The following is a 26,261-nucleotide window of genomic DNA, read 5'->3' on the forward strand; positions in this document are numbered from 1 at the left end:
AAAAATAAGGAGTAAAAAGAGGAAGTTTATTTTTCCTACGTTCCAAAGATGAGAAGCGAAAAGATCAGCGAAACATCGATTCGAGCTCCCTCTCTGTCGCCATCTTTTTTTTTTTCTTCTTTTACGATTATACGGGTTAATAAGTGCAACATTGGCCAAACGCTTCTAACGACAATAACTCAACAATCTCGAGGAGGAACGAAATTTCCTTCGGGGTAATAAAGCCACCCCTTGCTCGTTCTTTCCTCCTCCTCCTCCTCCTCCTCCTCCTCCTCCTCCTCATCTCGCTTCTCGTCGTAATTGCGCCGGTGGCCCCGGCTATTTATCGCCGGCCACGCTTCACCGACGTGTACACAGAGAATGGCTGGGAATGGGATAAAGGAGGAGGCGAATATCCACGGTGGAGGAGCAAAGGAGGGAGGGTAAGGGTAGAAGAGGGGGTAGAAAGGTGGATGGAATCGTTGCACCGAGTTGTATGAAATATAAATTAGATTGGCGGTCTCCTATGACTGGGGAAAGTCCATGTTTCGCTCTCCTTTGTACTCATCGTGACTCATCGTGTTTTCTTTCGTTCTCGACTCGGCAATGGATCGAGTTTCTCTCTCTCTCTGTCTTTTATACTTTCCGTCGACGAATCAAAAGAGCCGTGTCGATTTTTATTTTCTCTTATCGCGGCGTGTGATGGAATCTTTGTGGTGTAATCCGGTTTTTCTTTGTTTCAGATTTCTGTGTGCAAGGGAGAGAATAGATAGATTGTTTTTATTGATTGTATTTATAATATATATATATATTATGAAGAGATAATGAGATTCTGTTTTGTCGTTTTTGAATAGGGAAGTAATTTCTGGAGTGAGTCTTGTGATTAAAGGGACAGGAAGTTTTCAGGAACCAACCTCTTCTGGTGGTAACAAATTTCTTGGGAAATTTCAAATGGGCGAAATTACATTAAAATATAATTTCTGGAAGGTCTTTGCCCAACCAAGCCCTCTCATATATTAATTATATTCTCTGATCTTGGCAGCTAAGACGTAGGCCTTGTTAGGTAAGCCTTAAGGCTCATTAAATCACTTATAAACATTGTGCATACTTGCTGCAATCCACTTGTATTTGAATTTCGTGTTATACGTATTATTTGTATATAACAGGAACAAAAGATTAGTTTGGATAGACTTTTTACACATTAGGTGTAAAATTTTGTTATACATCGAAAAGTTCATTGATTGTGGAATATTGACTTGGAGTACGAAGAACTTAATTTTTTATTTGAAAATTAGATTTATTCGCTGCATTAATTATATTTCGATAGTCTTTGAGATAGTCAGATTATTTTTGTGATTAATTATTAATCCATTAATAAACCTCGGAGAAAATTCATATATTTTTTCCTCCCTTTTCTTCGTTGCGATATAATATAATTAATACGTTTAATACAATTTTCATTATATAAACGAGAAATAAACTCGTAAATCTTTAAACGATCCCTTATCAGATAGACGTTAAATTTCATCTGACATTAGTTAGGTGTTAAAATAAAATCCGTTTGACTTTGGATTAACGTGTTTTATTAATCGAACCTCGTAGATTTCTCGAAATTAAAAAAACGAGAAAGAAAGAGAGAGGAAAAAATACACGTACACGTTGTATCGGATGTAAAACGTGAATGTTTCGAAATGAAATGGAAATAATCGTTTCGCGTTTCGAATCGATATGTTTCGAGCGCATGTTCGATGTAAAACGAGATGAAAAAATATATATTTCTAAGCGAGTTTTTTTTTCTATTTGTTTCCGCATTTTTCTCCTTCTTTCTTTTCCCTTTCTTTCTTTTTTATTTTCGATAAAGATACGAAAAGGATCGAGAATTTGGATGGTGATTTTTCACGATCAAAATTTTTGTTTCGTTTCATTTTTCAAATTTTCCAAATTTTCAGGTACATTAATAATTATCGTTGGAAAAAATTTTCGATTTTCGATTAAATTTCGATGGTTGTTGGTGAATTGATTTCTAGAACGTGAATTTTAATTTAGAAATGTCTGTGTAGGAGGGGTTTTAATATGTTGAGTTTCTGGATAATACTAGGATAAAAAGGTCTCTGTTAACGGTTGGTGGAACGGTTTTATTAAAACTGGAACAAGCAGTAATAAGTTGGTCAAACAGAGAGATTATTAAATATATGTATATGTATATAGTTTTCTATATTTTTTTCTTTTTCTTCTTCTTTTTGTCTTCGTGTAATAATTACGTTTTTTTTCTTAAGATAAGTAATCATTTATGTAATTCAAATACTTCTTTCATCATTGCAATTTAAATTAAATTTCTGCAATTTGTTTCGAATTTTCTTCGAACTTCTTGAATTATCGAAACATCCATTGTTATTTTCTTCAAAGTTATTCTCTCCAAGAAATGGAATATTGTATCATCATTCTCGTTTGAATTCCTATAATGTTTCAAGTTTCCAAGCTATCGAATTTCCAGTATTAATTTTGATAATACGATTATAATTATTTCCATCGATCTTTCTGTTTCCTAAGAATTTATTGGTCACATCGACTCAAACTAAGATGGAAAATAGGAATTCGATTGGTCGACGATCGCTAGCCACATTGATTGGTCGATAATTGTATTTTCCTTTCCATTGGAAGCCACATTGTCATCGCGATATATCAAAGTCTAATTTTGAAGGCCTCGTCGCCTTTTCCGATTCACTTTTTGTCGATAAAAAACCAGAAAATTACATTCCTATAATAAAAATCCTGTATAAACTGCAGATTTTATATAAATATATTTTTTCACATAAATGATATAAATACAACGTTCAGCTAAATAAAAAATTGTAAAATTAATATAATTAAACCTCTAGAAATAAAAATATTAAAATATTCTTTCAGAAACAAACATATATATAATTTATTTTAGAACTCTATTAAAATTAGGAAAAATTTGAATCGCTGTAACTACGAAGATAATAACTTCGATCAAAAAATGAACGATCATTAGAATCGCAAAATCTTTCTTTTTAAAATATTTTTTCATACGACTTCCGGTTTCAGAGATATCGTCGTGTAAAGAAAAAGTAATTTTTACACATTCACCTTAAATCCTATTAAATTCTATTAAAATTAGGGAAACTTTGAATCGCTATAACTTCGAAGATAATAACTTCCGGTCAACAAACGAACGATCATTGGAAGCGTGGAACCTTGCCCTTTAAAACGCTCTTTTATTTATCTCGATACGATTTTCGGTTCCAAAGATATCGTCGTGTAAAGAAAAGGTAATTTTTACACATTCACCTTAAATCCTATTAAACTCTATTAAAATTAGGGAAACTTTGAACCGCTATAACTTCGAAGATAATAACTTCCGGTCAACCAACGAATGATCATTGGAAGCGTGGAACCTTGCCCTTTAAAACGCTCTTTTATTTATCTCGATACGATTTTCGGTTCCAAAGATATCGTCGTGTAAAGAAAAGGTAATTTTTACACATTCACCTTAAATCCTATTAAATTCTATTAAAATTAGGGAAACTTTGAATCGCTATAACTTCGAAGATAATAACTTCCGGTCAACAAACGAACGATCATTGGAAGCGTGGAACCTTGCCCTTTAAAACGCTCTTTTATTTATCTCGATACGATTTCCGGTTGCCGAGATATCGTCGTGTAAAGAAAAAATAATTTTTAATCGTTTATTATCTTCGTCTTCGTCGCTTATTCGGAACTCTCGCTCGCACCTCGTCTCACTGACCTATCCCAAACTCCAGACAAGTGACAGACGCGATTCTTAGAAAAACGTAGTACACATTTCCAGGAAAAAATGTAGGTCAGTAGGTCGCGAATCCATTTATATCTGCTCTATCTTAAGCGCTTTGAGAGCTTATATCTCGGCAACCGATTGAGATATCGAGATAAAACAAAAAGCAATTTCAACGGCATGATTTTCTCTATTTCTTAAGTAGGTTTTGACAAAATTGTTTTTACAATTTTTATGTGGAAAATCGAAATATTATTTGTGATTGCGTGAACAATGGTTTGTTTTTGTAATATAAAATATATGTAAGACCATAATTTAGCATATATTTTTACATATTATGACACGTTTTCTGTACATCAATGGTAGAATGTATTTTAGCTACATCAGACAATCTAGTAATCACCCTTTCGATTTATTGATATTTTTTATTTAAACTGATTTAAACGATGCGACACCTCGTTAAGGTGCTGTCCAATTAGGATCTTAAATGGCCGGGTCAGGTTTTAAATTGTTATTTATAGGAAATTGCGAATTACGTGAAATAAGTGAGGAGCAGGAATTATGGGCAGATGGTTCTCAGCTTAATTTATTGCTCGGGGTTAGGAAAGATCGAGAGTTGTTATTATTTTAGAAAAAATACTTGTGTGGATATAGATTTGAATTTTTAAAAAAGTGAAAAATATATGGAATTTATATGGATTTTTGTTATGTTTTGGCCATCATTTGTAAATCGGAAATAAAATCGAAGAAAAAGACTAACTAAATTTGGCAAACAGATGCCACGAAGAAGCAAACTTCTTTGGAACAGCAATCTTTCATTCCAGCCTTGCCAACTTCGTCCATAAATTTGAGCAACTTGCATTAATTCACAAATCTAACTTGGAAAAAAAATTGGAGACTTGCAAACTTGTACTGCAGACATCTAAAGTTTCCGTTCGATACATATTATTCTATTTCTATAAAGAAAGTTTTTCTCAAAAAGAAACTTATTCTATTTTTCAACGATATATTCTACGATATCCTATTATTTAACTAAAATTTAACTACATAATAGCAATATCGATGAATTATTTTATAAATTCTAATTAATAGATTCAGATAAGTAAACTTTCAAGTAAATGGAATTCTACTTCAGTATTCTAATTAATTCTTAATTAAACAAACTTATTTAATTCTCGACAAGTTTGAATAAATTAACTTGTCCTAATTCAATTCAAAGATTTCATTAAAAATTCCTTCAAACTTTAATTGTAACTGATGGCAATTTTTTCAATTTCTTAATTATAAAAATATCATTGATTTATATTATTTTCTATCTTTTGATTTATAGACATTCTATATAAAATCATATATAGAATATCAAACATAATTATAAAATATATAATTCTAAAACTTTGAGAATTGATTCCATTTCTTTGAAATGATTTTCACGAATCTTTAAAAAGTATCATAAATTGAAACAAAATAAGTTGAAGAAATTTTCAATTATTTTCCCTAAAATAATCTTATAGACGATCTTGTATTTGACTAAAATTTGAATCCTTAAAATATACACATACGAACTTTACCAGGATCAATTAACTTCTGGAAACCCTAAAGAAAAGTCCCATCTCTCAAACAATATCGTTAAAAACACGAGAATACAGATTCTCCTGTGAGAAAAACGCGCTTCTTGAGCACGACTGCAGCGCGAATTCTAACAAACCGTGGCCTCCTAAGGCCTCTAATTGTCACGCAAACTTTCGCCTTTGTATACACTCTATAAAGAGCTACCGTTTAAACAGCGGTACATCTCCACTCGACGACTTAACAAGCGTCTCGCGAACAACGAACAACGACCTCGAGTTCGAGGGTGAAACTACGAGGGGTTGTCTTGCTAGGAAGCGAGGAGGATGGTAGAAAAGCGTGGAGCAGGCAGTTTTCCAAGTTCTTCCAATGTCGATCGATCAACGAGAGAAAAAGAAAAAGAAAAAGAAGGGAAGAAAAGATCTCGAAAGCCTCGCGATCGCGTTTAACCTTAGGATCGAGAAGAAGCAATTTCGAAAGGGACGGTTTCCCCCATTTTACCCTTTCCTACCCCATTCGTGTGCGTATATACATATATTACACCGTAATTCGTCGTTCGTCCTGGGATTTCGTGCCGCTTTTCGAATCGAGTTTTCGTTTAAAACGGTTTAATTTGTGGTTTTGGAAAAGGAGAGGGTTTTGGAGGGAAGAAGGATTGGTCTGTTTTTTAGATAGGATTTTTAGAGGGATTAGATTGATCGTGAAATAATTATTTTCGTTGTTGCTGATATTGGACGTACGTTGATTTCTGTTTTTTTTGTTAAAAAATTAGAAATTAGTAAATATATAATAAGTAAATATATAATGATATAATATAATATAAATATAATATATAATATATAATATATAATATATAAATTTATAATATCAACGATTCGACACAAGAAAATTTGTAATTTTTATTTATTTTTTACTCGTATTTCTCATTAAAGAAATGACTCGATTAAAATAAACAATATATAGTAAGAAAGAATTTTTATTATTATATTGATTATTTGTTGATTATGTTATTTGAATTTTTAAAAAATGAAAAATACAAAAATGAGAATTTAATAATAATTTTGATAATTGAATTTTTTTATATAATATAATATAATTATATATTATATACTTATATAATTATATAAATAATATATATATATTATTGATCATATAATTATATAATAATATAAATAATATAACATAATTATATAAATAATTGAATTTTATTTATACTATATTCTTTATATTAATAAAGAGTATTAACAAAGAAAATTGCAATAAACTTGTTATATTATTTATATAATTGTATATTGCAATTTATATTATTTAAATAATTATATAATTGAATTTTATTTATATTATTTATATTATATTATATTAATAAATAATATTATATACTTATATAATAATATAAATAATATAACATAATTATATAAATAATTGAATTTTATTTATACTATATTCTTTATATTAATAAAGAGTATTAACAAAGAAAATTGCAATAAACTTGTTATATTATTTATATAATTGTGTATTGCAATTTATATTATTTAAATAATTATATAATTGAATTTTATTTATATTATTTATATTATATTATATTAATAAATAATATTATATACTTATATAATTATATAAATAATATATATATATTATTGATCATATAATTATATAATAATATAAATAATATAACATAATTATATAAATAATTGAATTTTATTTATACTATATTCTTTATATTAATAAAGAGTATTAACAAAGAAAATTGCAATAAACTTGTTATATTATTTGTACAATTGCAATTTATATTATTTAAATAATTATATAATTGAATTTTATTTATATTATTTATATTATATTATATTAATAAATAATATTATATACTTATATAATTATATAATAATATAAATAATATAACATAATTATATAAATAATTGAATTTTATTTATACTATATTCTTTATATTATTATATAATAATAAAAAATAAAATAATAAAAAAATTTTATATAATAAAGAGTATTAACAAAGAAAATTGCAATAAACTTGTTATATTATTTATATAATTGTATATTGCAATTTATATTATTTAAATAATTATATAATTGAATTTTATTTATATTATTTATATTATATTATATTAATAAATAATATTATATATATTATATATGTTAATAAAGTAAATACGAATAAATTACGTTATTCGATGTGTATCGTGCCGATGCCTTTGCTCTACTGAGCTCGCAATGTCGTCGCGTCGCGCGCCGGTTAAGAAGGGGAAATAAACAAAACAAAGTCGAAGCAGCGTTCTCGACTCAATTCGCACGCGAATGTACGAGATAGCGGTCGCACTTTTACGTACGTGCAAATATAAGAATATTGTACGAATATAATATTTCAAGTTCTTCTCATTTAAATTATAATTTAAATAATTTTGTTGTTCGAAACACATTACACATTTGTAAAAGAGCATAAAAAATATATATGCTCCTTTTATCCCGCGAGAAAGATAAAGGAAGGGAATCAATAATTAAATTACAATTGAATTTTCTTAATTTTCTTAATCGAAACAACTCGGGACAAGGATGCTCGGAGAAATTAATCGGCGAACTCGAATAAATTTCCCCCCAATCCCCTATATTCTAAAGTCTGAATTTCATGAAACTTTCATCCCTTCCACCTTTTCACGTCACGTCACGACATTCACGGATCGCTTGTGTTACTCTCATTCTGATCGCATTCGATTCGCCTCCAATCTGTCCCTCCCTCCCCCTCCCCGACATCGGAGAATTTCCTCTCGGTGACGGAAAAGGGGGATTCGATTGGAAGCCACCGACACCCCCGACTCCTTCCTTCTGATCCTCTCTGTTCTACGATATGCCTCCAATGTGTGCGCAGTTCCTCCTTTTCACGCGTTTCTCTCTCTTTTCCCCTCAATTTTTCTTCGTTCTTCTCGTTCGAAGCGCGCACGCAGCTTCTCGAAAACCGTCGATCGACTCCTCCGCTTTTTCCTTTCTCGCTGTAAAGTTAAAAAAAAAAGGAATTCCATTCGGCTGGCAACGTTCCCTTTAATCTTATTCCTTGTCCTTGAGGATGGATACGGCTATCAGTGTACAGATACTTTGATGGAGGACAGACGTTTTTCATCTCGATCGAAGATAAATTTTTTTCTAGAGTTTCTCCGTTCGAATTCGAAGTGAAGGTAAGATTTTTTTTCTTTCTTTTATTTTTTAATAGAGTTTTTTTTTTGTAGATCGATCCCTCTCGGAGCGATTTATAAAATTACGTAGAAGAAATCAGAATATTTCGTTTAAAATTCTCAGTTGAAAGGAAAAGAGACGAATTTTAAAAATATCGAAATTTTTAAAATGTCTATGGAGATTTAACCGGTTCATTGGTTCGAAGAAAATACCACTTTTATTGTTCCTGCGACGATTCATTCACCGCGACGGAACGAATCGACGAATCCTTGTCGAAGTCTCGAAAGAAATTGGATGGAAAACAGGATTATCTCATCCTTTATTAATTTCTTTCCGTCCTTCTTCGAATAAAGAGCCGTCGTATCCCCGAGAGACCTGACAATTTTTAGCTTGGCCAATACACGCCAAGCGCGAAGAAGAAATCACGGCTGAAAACGCATCCTATCGAAGAATCGTTTCTTTTGTATCGATTCCCCTCCCTTTATCGCCCTCTTTTATCCGTTTTTCGTCCACGAACTTGAAGCTTGATCGAATTTCACCCTCCTTTTCATACTCTTTTTTTCTCTCCAATTTTCTTTTATATCGCTTCTATGGACGTTAAAAAAGGCGAGGCCCTCATTCTGTTCCCCTGTAACCACGAATAAAGAAACGAATCGTGGGATTGTCGAATTTTTATCGTTCGACCACTCGTCGATTCTAATCTTTCGATAATTTAACTTGTTTATTCTTCGTTGTTTGTTCATTCATTGTTCGAATAACGAGAGAATAATAGGGACTTTTTCTACCAACATTTGTCTTCTTTTTGGATATTGATTTAGAATTCTTTAATTTTTGAACGAACCTCTTCTGTTTATCAGTGATCATCTCGCGCGAATTTTAATTTTCTGCCTACTTTAATATACAAACGTTTCTTATCGAGTTTTGTTTTAAAATATCTTGCACAACTTTCCATCTCGCACAAAAGCCAAAAAGAATCGGCTGCAGATTACGTTCAATATCCTCAATATCAATAAGAAAAGCCTCGATTTTCCAATTTCCGACAACATTACTCGTAAAAAGAATCCGATAGGGAAGAAAAAACTGTGCATAGTCCTCCATCCTCGTCTCGATCCGAAAGTGGAATCCTAGGGAAATTTGCATCGTTACCATCGATCTCCTTGTGGAGGATCGGAGGGGGAAGAAATTTTCGCAAAAAAGTTATACGCTTCCTTACGGCCCATTACCTCTTCTTGGAAGTGTTCCATCGCGTCTGTTGCCACTGTCAAAAATGTAAATGTCCCTAGACGGTATTCATGGAACGATTTTAAAAGCGTGGATAACGCTCGATCGGTAATGACGACGAAAGTTGTTGACGAAACGGAAATAGCGGTAGCCATCGCGGTGTCTCGAGTTGCACTCTGAATGCACCTCGTTCGTGCTGCAAATCGTGGTTAGGAAACTGACGTGCACTTAGACCGGTATTACCGGCAAGTATTTTACACGTGTTTTAAGCGTAATTTGGTTCTGGAGTAAACTACCAAAACTGATATCGAATTACGGGTAAAACACCCGTAAAATACTTCCTCCGGATTCTTGGTGTACTCCTTGGTCCACGTGAATCGATAATCTTCTTGGAGCATCAGCTTCAATTTTCTTTATTGCGAGTAAAAATTCTGTAAAATTCTTGCATTTCTCGATTTACGTGTAAGTTTTTGATACTAGCTTCGTAAATTTTTCTTCTATCTAATCGAAAAGATGTTATTGAATCGAATTGTAATTCAAAATTCACAAGAAGATAGATCTATCTACGAAATTCGTCTTGGGAAAAATTAATTATATTAAATTATCAGGGAAATATCGAGTTGGATTCTAAACAGAGAAGGTAATCTCTGCGTAACAGATGTAACAACGTTCAATAAACACCGATGCATCAATATTTGCTGCTTGGCTGATCGCTTGTACTACATTCAAGTAGCATAGATTTATCTTGTCGCGTCCTCCACCTCGAGACGTCTTCAAATTCAATTTATGATATGTCTGACAATTCACGCGTTTTATTTACGCTATTCGCGCTGACATAAAAGTTATTGAACGAAAGGAAAATAAATAACTATGTTTGGATCGATTTTTACTCGCGCAATTTTAAATTGCATCGAATTTTCTTCCAACGATATTTCTTAGGCGATATTTCTATTCGGTTTTAAATAAGCGAAACACATTATTCGATCTAGAAATCGATCTATTTTTCACTCTCTTGGGGGACGAGGAGGGGGGAAACTCGAATCGTTCAATTATTTATCGAGCTGACATTTACTCGAATCTCAGACTGGCGTGTGGCCCACGATATCGTTTGTGACAGCCATCTCTAACGAGCTTGATAACCCTATCCCAACTGTAATCAGCACCAACTTGTCGCCAATCAGCCGTTATCAAACAACCTATGAATACTCATGTCTCTACCGCCACCACCACATCGCGGTTCCTCTCTTGGTTTGTTTAATCACAACCATTTCTAGTTCTCTAGTTTAACACCTAACGATTCGTTTCATAGAGGAACAATCTCCACGATGATTATTCGAACGCCTGAGATTTTTTCTTTTTATCTTGAATTTTTATTCCCTTTTTCGTTCCAATGGGGATGAATTCGTCGAGGAGAAAGATAATGAGCTATTTCACTTTTGGAGGGAGGAGGAAATATTAGAATTAATTCTAACATTTATGTATAAAAAAGGAAAAAATGATAATATGAAAGAATTATTTATATAATTCTTGTATTTAAAATATAATTTTTGGGGGAAAAAGAATTGGAATTAATTCTAACACTTATATACAGTGATTCTGGAATATAAAAGAATCCAACGTTTCAGTTTCAATTGAAAACTGAAAAATTGGTTCGTTTTAACGCCACGTTGGGCTGTTTTTGATCGGTTCGCTGCTCTAACAAGTGTCATATAAAAGAGAGGGACATAAAGAGAGAGAGAGAATGAGAAAAAAATATGATGAAAACATAGAGAAACGAAGAGAATGCGTATGTAAAAATGTTCCTCCCCCCATTTCTCTCTCCTCTGATTAAATCGCGAGGGTACTCGTCCAAGTTGAAATTTATAACGCGTGAAATTGGCGTGTTTCGTTGTCGTTACATGGACAGAAGCAGCGGCGACTGATAAATCGGATGGTTTTTAGCCACGAGATATTTATCGTTCCCAAAGGGACGTACGTTGGATCGACGAGCCTCCGTGGAATTTTTTCCCATATTTAAACGTCTCGAGCTTACGACTGACTCCCCCTCCTCCTCGATTCGTTTCCTTCGACAACGAGTCCATTTCTCTTCCCGTCTAATTTTTAAGCGTTTGTATTTTTCATTTGACTGCATTTATTTATTTCTCTACTTTTTCCCCTTTTATTTTTACTCGAATCGAGTCATCCTCCTTTGTATTTGATTTTTAGTTCCATCGTTTTTTCTTTTCATTCCACGATTCTTTCTTACATTCATTTCCACGATTTTTTAATTTGTTCTTTTATTTGTCACATTTATCTGTCCTCGTTCTTCCTTCCTTCCTTCCTTCCTTCCTCTTCAATTTTTCAACTTCTAGTTTCTTTCAACTCCGTTTCTTTTTCTGTTCGTTACCCAAGATCTTACTTTTTGCACTTTCTTCAATCTGGATTTCTCTTTCTATTTGTTTTTCTCAGAAACTTTCCTCCATCTCCGTGTTTTTAAATTCGTCTCTCGTTTCCACGTCTTCTTTTTTTCTCTTCTTCTCTCTTTCGAATTAAGAGTAATAAACACGAGTGACGCGAGAATTAATAATAATAATAATAATAATAATAATAATAATAAAAAGATATACTCTTTACATTTCGTTCTTGTATCGTCCATCTTTCATTTACACCAATTCTCAATCCTCGAATTTTGAATACAAGTTTCTCGATACGGTAAATGCGGAAAAATGCTCGATCAAGTGGATTTGTTGTCGGCAAACTTTCGTAGACGATTCGATTCGAGGAGAAGAAAACAAGTGCACGTGGCAAATCCGCACGGCTCCAGGTTATTTATTCGAAATCGATTGGAATCGGGGGAGGAGGGCTGTTCCAGACTGTCCAGAAAATCACTTTTTTAAAATCGCGTTCGCGATTCATTTCCGCATTTTATTTTCGCTCATTTCCCTGCGAATTCTCGAAATCCAATTGAAAAAAAATTGGCCACGTGCTCTTTTTTTTTCATAAAAACAAGCTCGAAATTATTCCTCCCGTAAACCGTAAATTTTAACGAAACAAGTAAAGAATTAAACGAAGAGAGAGATATCAGAAAATTGTGCGAAAGAAACTGAATTCCTATCTTTCTTCCTTTTAAACTTATCATCGCTGGTAAAACATTCTAATTTGAAGAATGAAATATAAATATAAATATCTTTGTTGAGAATCTCAAAAATCCAAAGAATACATCTCAATCGCCGGAGCAATTTTTTTTTAATCGAATTAAAGTAAAAATAATCGAATGGATTTCGAAGAAGAAAAAGGAAAGGAAGAAAAATAATCATCCCCCTGGCGAGAAAAACACGTAAATAAGCTCCGTGGTTATAGCGGTTGAACAAACAGTTGCAAAAGTTGGAAAACTGTTAGGGACAAATTCGCTTTGTGTCGGGGCAAGTTTAGGCGGAGCGGAGCCGAAATCGGCCATCTTCCGCCGCTTTGTGCGGGCAAACAACGAATTACACGAGCGAGCAAAGGGAGGAGGAGGGGGAGGAGGAGGAAACGAGGTTGGAAATCGCGAGACCTCTCGAGGTCGAGGCCCGGAGGCCGCGTGCCTCTTCCGCCCCCGGAAATTCGACCCCTTATTCTCGTACCTCATTTACCATGCGCCGTTTCCCTCAAACACCGGCAAATGTCCCTCGAGGCCGTGCGCGGAGATTCGAGTCGAATTTCGGGACAATTTTACAAATTTTTTTTTATTTCTCAAAAAACGTGAAGTTTTGGAAAAGTTTCGAGGAATTATTTTCGGTGGAAATTTCTTTCTTTTTATATCTCGTTGGAGTATTTTTTTCTTCTTCTTCTTGCGATCGAAAGAATGCAAAAGGTGGTTCGAATGCGAAAACTCGCGAACGAAGCGTGATATGACGATTTTATATTTATAGTTTATCGGTGGCCAACTATTCCTCTCGAGGTATTGAAATTTTTATACCCGAGTCACGAATCCTATCTCTTCTTCGACATCTATCGAATTCGGTGACATTGTTTATATTGGTCGGGATCACGATGTGTGTAAAAGCACGAGCGTACAAATGGTGGACGGTTTTAAAGGGTAAATGGACCGGCCATGTCATAGTTTTATCGAGGAGGAATCCAAGGGATACGTATCCAAAGCACGTATCTCGTTCGAGAGATTGGGCCGGAGTCCCGGCATGTTTGGTGAGGGCGAGGATGGCTCGTGGAAGATTTACTCGTATTAATATGGAAACGAGGCCGATTCTCGAACGAAACCGAGCAAGAAGAATATTTTTGTAAGTTTTCGATGATATGGCCGAGAGTGAAGGGGAAACGAGTGGCATCGTTGAAGAAATTCAACGGGGCGAAGTTTCGTCTATGAATTTATTTACATATTTTTAAGAAGACAAAATAGCAAGAAAATTTCTTCCTTCGAGAACACGACGAATCTTTCTACCATGCCATTCGTTCAGCCATTATCACGTTATTTTTATTTCGAACTCAAGTAATCATCTTTTTTACAATTAATTTATCAAATCGATTTATCTAACGTGACAATTTTTCACTTTTTCTAACAATTTCGAATATTCTTATAATTTTCTTCACTTCAAATTCACTTTCATCCTATCGTAAGAGACAATTCTTTACGAAAAAATTTATATAATTTCGAAAGCGGAGAAACGGAGATGACGAAAGGTTTAATTCCCAGGGTTTCAGGGGATGTCATATCGATTATACAGTGACTGCTAGCGACAGCGAGACTTCGATCCGATCGATAAGAAAACCGATCCAATCAATAACAAACACTATCGTCGTGTTTGTGGACGATGGAAGAATTTTTCCTTCATCCTCGTGTATATTTTTTCTTTTCGAAAAATAACCCTGTTTCCGGTTTATGAATACTCGACGGGGCTGTTTCGAAGCGTCTCCTCCTACGACTGTCGATTCAATCGACTTTGTTTTTGCACTTGTTCTTTTGCGGCAATCGCTCGAGCGGAAAATGGAAATTCGAATTTTTCCTCCACGATTCTCTATCTAGGGAGGAGACGATGGTGGATTTATAGGGAATATTTCACAATGGGGTAACGAAGTGTAAAGTTCTCCTTCCATTAATGGTTGGTGTTGGTGATTGCAAGATATGTAATAAGGTGTATTGTGAGTTTTGGAAATTGATGGAGGTTGCCGATGATTTCGTTCACCTCGAATAAATTGCGTCTGCAATATTATTGTACTATTTAGCTAGTCGCAAAACGACCTGAAATTACGATATTAACGTTTCCTCCAAAAGGTGTACGTAATCGACATATTGATTCGCGCAAACGTTTAATAACCGACAGTTACTAATTAATCCGTATAACGAAGAATTATACCTGGGTTACTGCCTATGGTAATAGCCATGGAATAATATCAGTTCTGATCTTGTATTAACGCGTTAATTATCCCGATAATCGATTTTATTGAAAATATTTAACAAGTGAAATATCGATAAATATTCAATGTCTCGTTCCAAGTTAAATTCAAAACTCTCTCTTAGATCGATTTTCCCCCTTTTTCTCGAGTGATTAAAACCGAATACGAAATCTCAATGTCTCTATTTTATTGCAAATTTACATCGATTGAAATATATACGAAACATCTTTATTTATATATTTCAACTTTATATATCATTTCCAAAAATAGGGAAAAAGTAATACTCGATTGTGTATCAGTAATGAATTTGATAAAACAACACCATTATTCGATCCAATTCAAATTTCCACGAAAGTGGAAAGAATTCTGACTCTTCGATCTTTTCGAAAAGAAAGATGCCTTTCATCATTGGATCTCTCAATTTCATTTATGAATTAACCATTATGCATGTTGTCCTCTACACGAGGTATATTCATCGCACACGTGGTGTGTTCCGCGAGACGAAATGAAACGAGCGCAAATAAGTTGGGGGAGTTAGTTTGAGACGCGGTGCGGTCGCTTTGGGTTACTGGGTCGACCCTCGATCCGTGATCCAGAATTAGATAGATACAAATGCTCGAATCAATATCATCACGACCATCGATCCTCTCTACGGTCTTTTAGAAGTCGAAATTTTCCTCTGGGAGGCGGTATTCCTTCTCGAAGACGTTTTCAAAGGAAATATTTGCGTAGAAAACGGCTCGACTCTTATATATTTGCTTTAAATTGCTTCGTTGGATATTAATTGAAATTACGTTGTAATCCAAGCGTCAGGAATAAACTGGTATAAAGTGTATAGTGTGTAGAGATGAAAGATGGTAGAGTGGAGAGATTAAATTTTAAAATATTATTGAAATATTAAAAAAAAAAAATGGTAAATCGAAATTGTTTTTTCTTCGGATTTTTCTTCTGTGCTAAAGCTAACTAAGCCGAATCATTTTTCTTTTGAAGTTTTTACTTTAAAGTTTATACATCCTCTCGAAGGGGATTCAAGGGAAATATTTATAGAAGGATCTAGAAGGAGAAGGAATGGGACAGATTAAATTAATTTTTAAAAAAGCTTAATTGTTGTATGTATATGTTATGCGAGCTGCAATTTCTTTTCTCATTCATCAACTTTTCGTTGATTTTGAAAAAAAAGGGGCAATTATTTTTATTTTGCCCGAATCTTTTCGAGAAAGATATTCAATCCAATTATACACTTTCTCGTGCCCTCTAAGTAAAGCCAATCGATTTCTATCTTCATTTCTTAACCCTGTGGCTTCTTCTTCGTTGACGCAAGTGTCGAAAATACACACGCGAACTCGCATCTTCGATATCATCGATATTTTCGTATAAGGAAGTCACGTGTAAACGCGTTGACCGCCATGGAGGTCATCGGTGTTCACCGAATTAGAATCAGTTGATGACGTTTTAGGGGTCATGATCGATCATGATCTGAATTAATTCAACTAATTTATGCGAAAAAAAAAATAAATAAATAGTTATATTTAATAATAATATTTTTTTAATTCTCTACAGTATTATATCCGATTTCTTTATTCCCAATATTTAAAACAAAAAAGTCTCTATAACACACGTGACAGATTATAGTATGCTCACTTTCCAATTGTTATAAATGTATAACCTTAAAAAGAATAACGAATAGAATAGTTAGAAAAATAGTGGAAAAGTGATAATTGTTTGAAAAGTAACATGGAACGAACGTTAATTTCTCGCTTAAATTTCCTTCAATCATCGTTCTGTCAGCTTTCGAACAGATTCGTATAATTTTCTCATCGGTCGCTTTATTTGAATTTGAAATTCGCCTAGGGGCATAGCCGGCCATCTCCTTTCGTTGAATATAGTATTCGATTCGGGTGGAATCGGGCGGAATCGGATGGAATCGGACGGGATGTGCGATATTCATGTTTTCGCACGTACAAACGATAACGCGCGTTGCCTTGATTATCGCCTCTATCCGATTTACCAGCCAATCACAAACACGTCCGTTTGAATGGCGGTTGATTTGAAAGGCGATCGAGTCAATCATAAATTAAGTTGTCCCTAGGAGGACAGCACTTTAATAATCCTGATTAGAAGACTCGATAGGGTGCGATGTGCTGGATGTGACGTCTAAAGAGGGACGTTTGAAAGGCGGCTCTATCATCTTTGAAAGGAGGGGAGAAATTGTGTCGATGACGAAGAGTGAGAAGATAACACGTTCGGGGATTTTAAAATTCGAAGCAGCTCGAGAGAAAATACTGCAATACAAATTACCAATTTTTCCAAAGATTTTCAAACTGTTAAATCTTTTTACACGTTACACGTTTTGATTTTCAATATTCTTCGTAATATTCTGAATTGAATCCCAATTTTATTCTTTAATATCGACGTCTCTGAAAACGTATTTACATGTATTACAGTTACAGGAATCAAAATCGATGTCTTACGAGACAATTTAATCGGATTAAACTTATTAATGCATCGATATTATTCTATTATTCTATCATAACGTTTTAACCAGACTGATTATCCCTTTAATACTCTCGTAACAACACACATTGGCCTGTTATGAGGCCGTTTTGCCAAAAGTGGGCCGCAGAGTTAATGTCAACCTGTTCGCAATCCATATTTCGTATATGTTCGATGGTAATTGCACACCTGTCGTGTTGTGCCGCAAACATGATTGTCCAGACCGCATGGCAAAGGACACTGGTAAACGTGGGGATCGTAATAACGTTGAATTTGAAATTATAATACAAATTGGTAAAAAATTATGATCTCTTGTTCGAAAAGAAAGGAAATTAAAATCATACAGATTCTACTCGATTTCAAAATTATTTGTTGATTATTTGAAATTAATTAATTAAGATTTACCAGATAATCGTCTCTCTGTGCGATCTTATATCGATCTTTGTTTCAATTTTGAAATTAATAATTTCATTTCCTCGCAGCTTTTATATCTGTTTATTTGAAGCTTTAAATTCTATCTATAGATTTGGCGTTTCATTGCCAATAAAAATAGAGAACGTTTCCATTCAGCATGGAAATTTAGATACTTGAATATTTGCGAATTTTCAAATTTTCAAGCTTTCAAGATTTACAACCTGCTCGTAAATTCCAAGTTTTTAAATTTTTCCCAATTGATGATTTTTATCGTTCATGAGTATATTTCATTGGCAATATATATATAGAATTTTAGTATTAATGGATAGTGCGCAACATTCCATTTAGCATGGAAATTTAGACGTGCTTTTTTTCGAACATTCGAGCTCTTAAATCTATTTCTAATTTTAAAGCGTTTATATTTTCATTCATGAGTATGTTTCATTGAGAATAAATCCTAACATTCGACGAATTTTTAGATCTTTAACCTGCTCTTCGTAAATTTCCAAAATTAATATTTTTATCTCTTTACTTCTTTATCCTCAAATTTTCAACTTTGACCAATACACAATACATAATATAACACGAAAATTTCTTGGGACTCGAACATTTTCAAGTTTGAAAATGTTTCAAGAGACGAAAATTTTTCAAATCTCAAAATTACAAAATCGATAATTGTAATTTTATCACAATTCGCAGACACGTAACGATATTTTATAGAACCCGATGAAAGAAAATTGAAACGTCTTCGCGTTCGTTTATCAAAAAAAAAAAAAAAAAAAAAAAAATTAGCTTTCCCTCCCGAGAAAACTTCCATTCACCTACGTGGAAGGTCGAAGATGAAGAATCCTCCGACCCGTGTCACCAAACAAAGATGAAAGCCCGCTGTGTCGGCGATCTTGCCGAGATATAATGAAGCACTTGCGGTTTACAAAGGTATTCGACATGATCGTATCGATCAGCTATGAAATACGAAACAAAGATGCTTTGTACTTTATAACATCGTTTTCATAAATCTTGCTTCTACGATGCATCCTACGATGCTGTGTATACAAAAATTTTAAGATAACGCGATCGATTTTATGGAATATGTTAAATTCATTGCTTCCATTGTTTTCGTTTGATAATATTTATAGCTTATAGAATATGATGGATATATTTGGATTTTTCTTTTTTTTTTAAATAATGAAAGTGTATCTTATAAATTTATATCTTTAAAGCTCGTTGTTTGAATTCGTTTTAATAACGTGGATTTACACATATTTGGACTTTTGCTTTTTCTTTTTCTTTAATAACAAGAGGAAGAAGTTAATTCTGTGTATATATTTGGTAATTTCATCCGAGAGTTCCTTTGAGGGAAATCGAGGAGGATGGAAAGTTGAAAGATAGTTGAAAGATAAATATCATATGCATGATTGCCCGTTTGATGAAACATTTTTTATTAAATAGAGGAATATATAATCACGATTTTTCGCTCAGAAGAAATTAAAATGAGGATTGAAAGTTTAAAACTCTTTGACGTGTCTTAATTAGTTATAGGAAAATTTCTTTTGATGGAATTTCAAAAGTCAAAGTCATCACATAAAAATTTATATAATTTATAAGATAATACATAAGATAAATATTTCTTTCTTTCTTTAAAAAATGTTGGCACGCAATTAGCTTCGAGTCTGGCCAAAATATACTCGTGTTACCTCTCAAAGATATTTGATCCAACTGTTAATTAACTTTATAAAAGGACGAAAAGAATTTTTTAAAATTCTTCCTTTAAAAGAAGGAAGAATACGAATAATTTCTACAAACGATTAAAACCAAAAGAAAAAAAAAAAAAAAAAAGATGAAGAAATAAAGAATCCATTAAATTTAAACATTTCTTACTAAAAAAGAGTATAATAGAACTTTGTTAATATTTGAATAATAGAGTCTCTTAGAAAATAATTATTAATGATCTATCTCATAATCGAGTAATTCATAATTAAATATTATACGATTCCAAAGAAGAAGAAGAATATTTGGATTCGTGTTAAATGTTTATTATTATATCTATCCTACAGAAAGAATTAATTTCACTTCATCGTTATTCTACGAACATTCGATTACAAAAAACTTGATCGCAATCCTACCAATCATCTTCGACCTATATTCGTGAAACTATATAAATAACATTGCGCAAAACTGAACGTGGCTAGGCACATCTTATCAAAACATCAAAACGATAACGCAAATGCATACGAAATCAGGGAGGAGGAGAAGCTCCCCTCTTTTTTTTCCCTCCCTCGGTTCTTTGGCTGGCAAACTTCCCAACAGTGGTAATGGACGATCTGTGTCAGACACGACATTCAATTCCTCCGCTGTAATTACGTTCGCGGGTACCAAACCCCGAGTTTTTACGATGGCGAAACGTGCTCCCAATTTCCCGTGGATCTGCCGGCTTCGAAAGCTTTTCATAAGTGAGCCTGATGATTGTTTAATGGAAGTTGGAGACTTAACTTCCTCGAAACCGCAACTATAATATTTCGATACACTCCAAATTTAATCCCAAATATTTTAAGCGTGGAACAAATGAACATTTCGAATTCTTCGGAAGGGAAAATCAGATGAATTTTGGCGAATTGCGATTTTTTCTTCGATTAATTTTTTATTGCAATTTTAAATGGGAAATTTTGCTGGTATAATATTCCTCGATGAGAATGTTGTAAACGATTCTATTCCGTGAGTTAATTTTATAGGTGAAATTATAGAGAGTGGATTGTATCTTCGTAGATATATCTCTTAAAAACTTACGGCATCGGAAGATAGATAAACTTATTACTCGACTTAATAACTTTGAAACCGCATGTAGTTACAGAGAAACTCGGCGTGCTTTTCATTTGAATGCGAGCAAGTTTGAATTTTGCGAGCTGTTCAGAATTCTCCGAGTATTGATATTAATTTTCCATGCTCTGTTTACCCATTCTGTCGAATATTATCTTAATATTATTGATGATCGAGAATCAATTGGGAAAAATATAAGAAATCTTAATCTTGTTAAACGGTCGATTTTTCAAGGAAGGAAATATCGATTAAAAGCAAATCAAGAAGATTTGAAAGAAACAACAGATCAAAGAAACTGAAATCAATCGAGATAATTAATTACACGAACAATTTTCTTCAACAATTTCTAGAGGGACAAGTCATTTCTCAAATTTCAAAGAACCACGAGATTTGAAAAATAGACGGAACGAGAGAAAATTTAAATTACTATTTATGAAACAAAGGGAAAAGTACGATCGTCAATCTCCATTTGTTCTAACGAATATCACGAGAGCTGTTTGTTCTAACAATTTGTTTGTCTCAAAGGAGCAACAGTCTGGAAGAAGAAAATTACGTAATGTCAGGGAAGAAAGGGCGAGGAGGGAAAAAGTAAACCATCGGTGCAGAAATATTTAATTAAACTTCTTTATTGAATCACATTTAAACGAAACACTGTTGGACAAATTTGTTGTTGCATCCTGAAATTTTTAAGATATAATTTTCGTTCAGATCGAAATATTTGGTGCCACATAATTCCATTTAATTTGTCGAAAATATAAAACAGAATAACGACGTTACAAGAGTCGAAAATAAAAAATAACGACACGTAACACGTTCGTTTCATTGCTCTTGTTTTGCAAAAGGATTGGTTATCGTGCCAATTGCGGAAACTAATCGCAAAGATGAAATAAAATGTCTTCCCGAATTGTTTCCCTTAACGTGACGAACATTTTTAATATCGTGCGCTTCGTAAAGTATACGTCGAGGCTAGAAAAGATTCAACGTTGCTGAAGATGAAACAAGAAAAAGAGAGGAAGAAAGAAAAAGAAAATGACGTTGAAGATGAAAGACAAGAAAAAAAGAAAGAGAATATAAGAGAGAAATTCTCTGCTACTCTCATCCAAACTTCCATCTTTGGATAAATGAATAATGAAAAAAATCACGAACAACGTCAAAAGATAATTAAGTTGTTACGAGAAACTTCTTTCGAAAAACAAAGAGACTCGTACAAAATTCACTTACTGAATTTCATTATCAATTTGAACGAAAACTTATCGATTGAATTATTCGAAAAATCATAAAATTTGATTATACTCAACTGTTCGTCCCTCAGCTTCGGATAAGCGGAATTCTATTGTACTTGTCCACTTCCATTCACGATGGCCAACAGTTTCAGTTTCGAACGTCAACGAATCGTGTCCAGGGGAATGGATGGGGTTAAAGCTGTGAAAATCAGAGAGGGAGAGAGATCCGCTTCGGATTCGATATTATTTCTGTGGCACACCTGTGGATGACACAAAGAGCAAACGTTCGTAAACCGTTTAACTCGCCTCAAAAAAAAAAAAAAAAAAAGGGAGAAAAAATCGAAAAATCGAAAAAAAACTTTCAAAAGGATGGAATCCACCCTTGAAACGTACGAGTCGAGCTTGATCGACCTCTGGCACGTGTCTTCGATCATCCACCGCGGATTCTGTGGGATCGTTGAACGAAAGATTAGTAAAGAGAAATAAAAGGATTTATAAATGTGTTTATACAGAGCGCGATACCGCAGGCAAATGTTGAACAAAATCCATATTGCAAAGCAGTGAGAGAATGGATAAACTGCACAGTATTATCTGATATATGAATTTGTTTAGATACGGCTCTTGGGATTCTTCACAAAGAGCTTTTCTCTTGATTCTCTGCTAGTTGAATGGACTAATGTTGAAACTAGATACAAAGTTGGATAATAGCAGGTGTTAATGCGAGGCCATTCATCTTAAATTAAACGTATCTACTCTTATATATTAGTTATATCGTCCTGAAGAATAACGTCGAATTTTTATTCTGATTATTGTCCAATAAGAAGAAACACTTATTCGAGATCAAAAGAGGACTAATATCGTGTCTTTTTCGCGCTCGTTGTCAAAGAGATTTTATCCTCGTTTGATTATTTTCCTATAAATAGTTGATTTATACCTTCGTTTAATAATCTTCGAAAGTTGTTCGAAAGTTTGTTGAAACGATTTTCGATATAATCTGGAAAAGTGATTTTAACCAATATTTAGTACTACTATTTTTTAAAGATTATAATCATTCATTTAAAATATTAAAATTTTCCGCAGGATTCAATTCATTCTTTACAATTTTATACTAAAAATACAACACGAATTGAAATAGTTTCGAGAATTTTCATTGTCCTCCTTGTCTTTCCATCCAATCTGTTATTCCATCACGTGAGATTACGTTTCTAATTGTCGTTGCACCGCGCAAGAAACCGTTGGCGAGGTGGATCCATTAACAGGTTCCATCATAGGTGGGTCTTCGTTTTATTTTTAACGCCGAACAGGATAATTAGCCGCCCTATTTCTGCGGTGAATCGCCCCCTCGTATAACTCGGCTACAGCCTTGATTGCTTTTTTATTCGGCCGGCGTGGAACGCTCGGGGGACAATGAGGGTTGGGGATGGAGGATGCCTGTGTCATCGCGGCTTTCTTGCGGCCATCGAACGCTGATAAAGGCTAATGAGGCCGTTGTACCAACGACAACCGCCATTCTCTCCCTCTCTGCAACTATTGTTATGTAATTAGGCGAATAAAGGATGTTGGATACGAAGGGACAACTCGATCGATACGCTTCCGGATCGATAGAATCGACGGCGATTGATTTTTATACGGGGATAATAAAGGGAGTGGCGTTTCGAAAAGTTTTTGGGACGAGGTTGGTAATTACGAGTTCTTTTTATGGAGAAAGTTTATGCAGGAGTGGATATGTCATTTTATTTGTTTACTTTGAAATAGATTTGAAAATCACCAATGTTATTGATTGTAGTTTATATAGCTTCTTGTATAAGAAATTTTATTTATTTTTCTTATATGTGCGGGTGATGATCAATCTTGAGTGAATTAGACAATTAGTAGACGATCGTTTGTTGCGAAAATGGATTACGATATCGAAGTTTAGATAGAGGCCAAGTGAAAGGTATCCAAATGATGGGAGCAGCGCGAAGATAAAGTGAGAAAGTGTATAATAACAAAAGTATCGTGCAACATCGATTAACCCAATTGCGAGAATCGATAAAAGTGAAAAAGGATCCGTGGAAATAAAAAATTTCTTGTTCCGTTAAATGTCTTCGACGATAAACGAATCCAAAAATCGGGTATGGCCGATGTTTGCCACCGTTGTTCCAGTTTCCACCGTTACATATTGGGACGTGACAACGTTCCAGGAAGTTGATGAGATTCGCGGGGGATGTTTATATGCAGAGGCATGACCCAGTTTCGAAACACTCTTTTAAGGGAATATCGTATCCAAACCGATGATCTCTTTGGATAAAAACGACTTAAAACTAGATGGCTATTGGATAAGTTGCTTGGTTCCATGGCCGCATAAAACTTCTTGTTTATTTAGTGAAACAAAAAGTCGCAATTTTGCTATGAATTATGATATTATTTTCTCTCTCTCTCTCTCTCTCTTTTTATTTTAGAAATTGCTGTAAAATGAATTCTAGTCGTAAAGACTTTAAGCTTATTACCGAGAGGGAGATAAAGCTAAAAGTGTGATTTAAAAAGTATTTTCTTTTACACTGAAACGCTTCTCTTCTAAACGATGATTTATGGATTTATTAGATATAATTTAAAAAGAGATTTCTCCGATTGTGATTATTTTAATATTCTTTTAAATTAGAATTTTTCGTAATTGTAATTTTAATTTTGGTTTAATCGATGGCCGATCATTTTTGTTGCAATGAAACGAAAATCGAAAAAATTTGTTTGGAAGTAATTGAAGTATTTAAAAAATCGGCAATTTTTTTCTTTATACTGAATAAAATTTTTAAGAATCTTTCTACGATCGATTAATTTAAAAGAATAGTCGAAAGAAAAAGATAAAAGTGAGTCGATCGAGCAGAGAAAGAAACGGGGATAAAAATGGAAATACAAACATTAGCATAAATTTACATTTAGGTGAATATAATGGATGAATGAGAGTGGACGAAATATTTTTCTTTTTCGACTTGATTCGGTTTTCTTCGACGATCTGTCAACAGTGTAGTCTAGTAGATAGTTTGCCTCATTGAAATTCAATTACCCGGTGTAATTATGTTCGAATTGAATTTTTCCGAAATAAAATGTTTAATTTTCTAGAAACATTGAGAAGAATTTTTATAAATACGTTATAATAACTCTTCGAACAAAAAGAACTTGCAAATTATCACTTTTCTGGGAATTCGAAAATTATTATTATGAATTTTGGAAGAAATAGAAGATTTCATCTTATTTTAGTTAAAAAGTATCTTTAATGAAGTTTCTCGTCACGTATAATGTTAATTTTTTGTAAGATTTAAATATAGTACAATGTATAAGTATTACTTGCTTACATTTTTCAAACTCTTTCTGGAATTACGTTGTAATTGCTAACGTAATTAAGTTGTAAATAGCTGTATAAACGTTTATGTTAATTTTCAGTTTCCCGTGGGCTTCTTGTTTTCTTTATTTTCCAATGTTAAATGTTTTTCAATCATTAAGACTCTATAGATATTCCTGAAAATATTTAGTTTATTTCCCAATTTTCAGCAACCAACCATATTTCTCGTGTCTTAATCTTGAACACATATTCTCATTGTAAAAAGCAGATTTTATATGATAAAAAATAGTATTATACAGCAAACATTTATTAATAAAAGTAATATTAATTAATATTCTTCCAAAAAATATATATATATATATATATATATTTATAGCGCGATTGAACTTTATTAAAATTATAAAAATTTGAACCGCTATAACTCCGAAGATAATAACTTTCGGTCAAAAAGTAACCGATCATTAGAAGCGCGGAACCTTTCTCTTTAAAACATTTTTTCATTTATCTTGATACGACTTCCGGTTCCAGAGATATCGTCGCGTAAAGAAAAGCTAATTTTTAATCATTCATCTTAAACTCTATTAAACTCTATTAAAATTAGAGAAACTTTGAACCGCTATAACTTCGAAGATAATAACTTCCGGTCAACCAACGAACGATCATTGGAAGCGTGGAACCTTGCTCTTTGAAACGTTTTTTTATTTATCTCGATACGATTTCCGGTTGCCGAGATATCGTCGTGTAAAGAAAAAATAATTTTTAATCGTTTATTATCTTCGTCTTCGTCGCTTATTCGGAACTCTCGCTCGCACCTCGTCTCACTGACCTATCCCAAACTCCAGACAAGTGACAGACGCGATTCTTAGAAAAACGTAGTACACATTTCCAGGAAAAAATGTAGGTCACT

General features: G+C 33.3%; 1 protein-coding gene and 1 long non-coding RNA gene across 3 annotated transcripts in view; one reads left to right on the top strand and one right to left on the bottom strand.

Annotated features, from left to right (window-relative positions):
* The window catches only part of LOC114576831 (uncharacterized), a 187,376-nt gene that overhangs the window by 55,022 nt on the left and 106,093 nt on the right, over nt 1–26,261 (bottom strand). The window lies entirely within an intron of this gene.
* Nucleotides 1–26,261, top strand: part of LOC108000325 (receptor-type tyrosine-protein phosphatase kappa) — a 93,795-nt gene that overhangs the window by 49,069 nt on the left and 18,465 nt on the right. The gene's annotated exons all lie outside the window — the stretch shown is intronic.

This window comes from Apis cerana, linkage group LG9, assembly GCF_029169275.1.
Source record: "Apis cerana isolate GH-2021 linkage group LG9, AcerK_1.0, whole genome shotgun sequence".
Lineage (NCBI taxonomy): Eukaryota > Metazoa > Arthropoda > Insecta > Hymenoptera > Apidae > Apis > Apis cerana.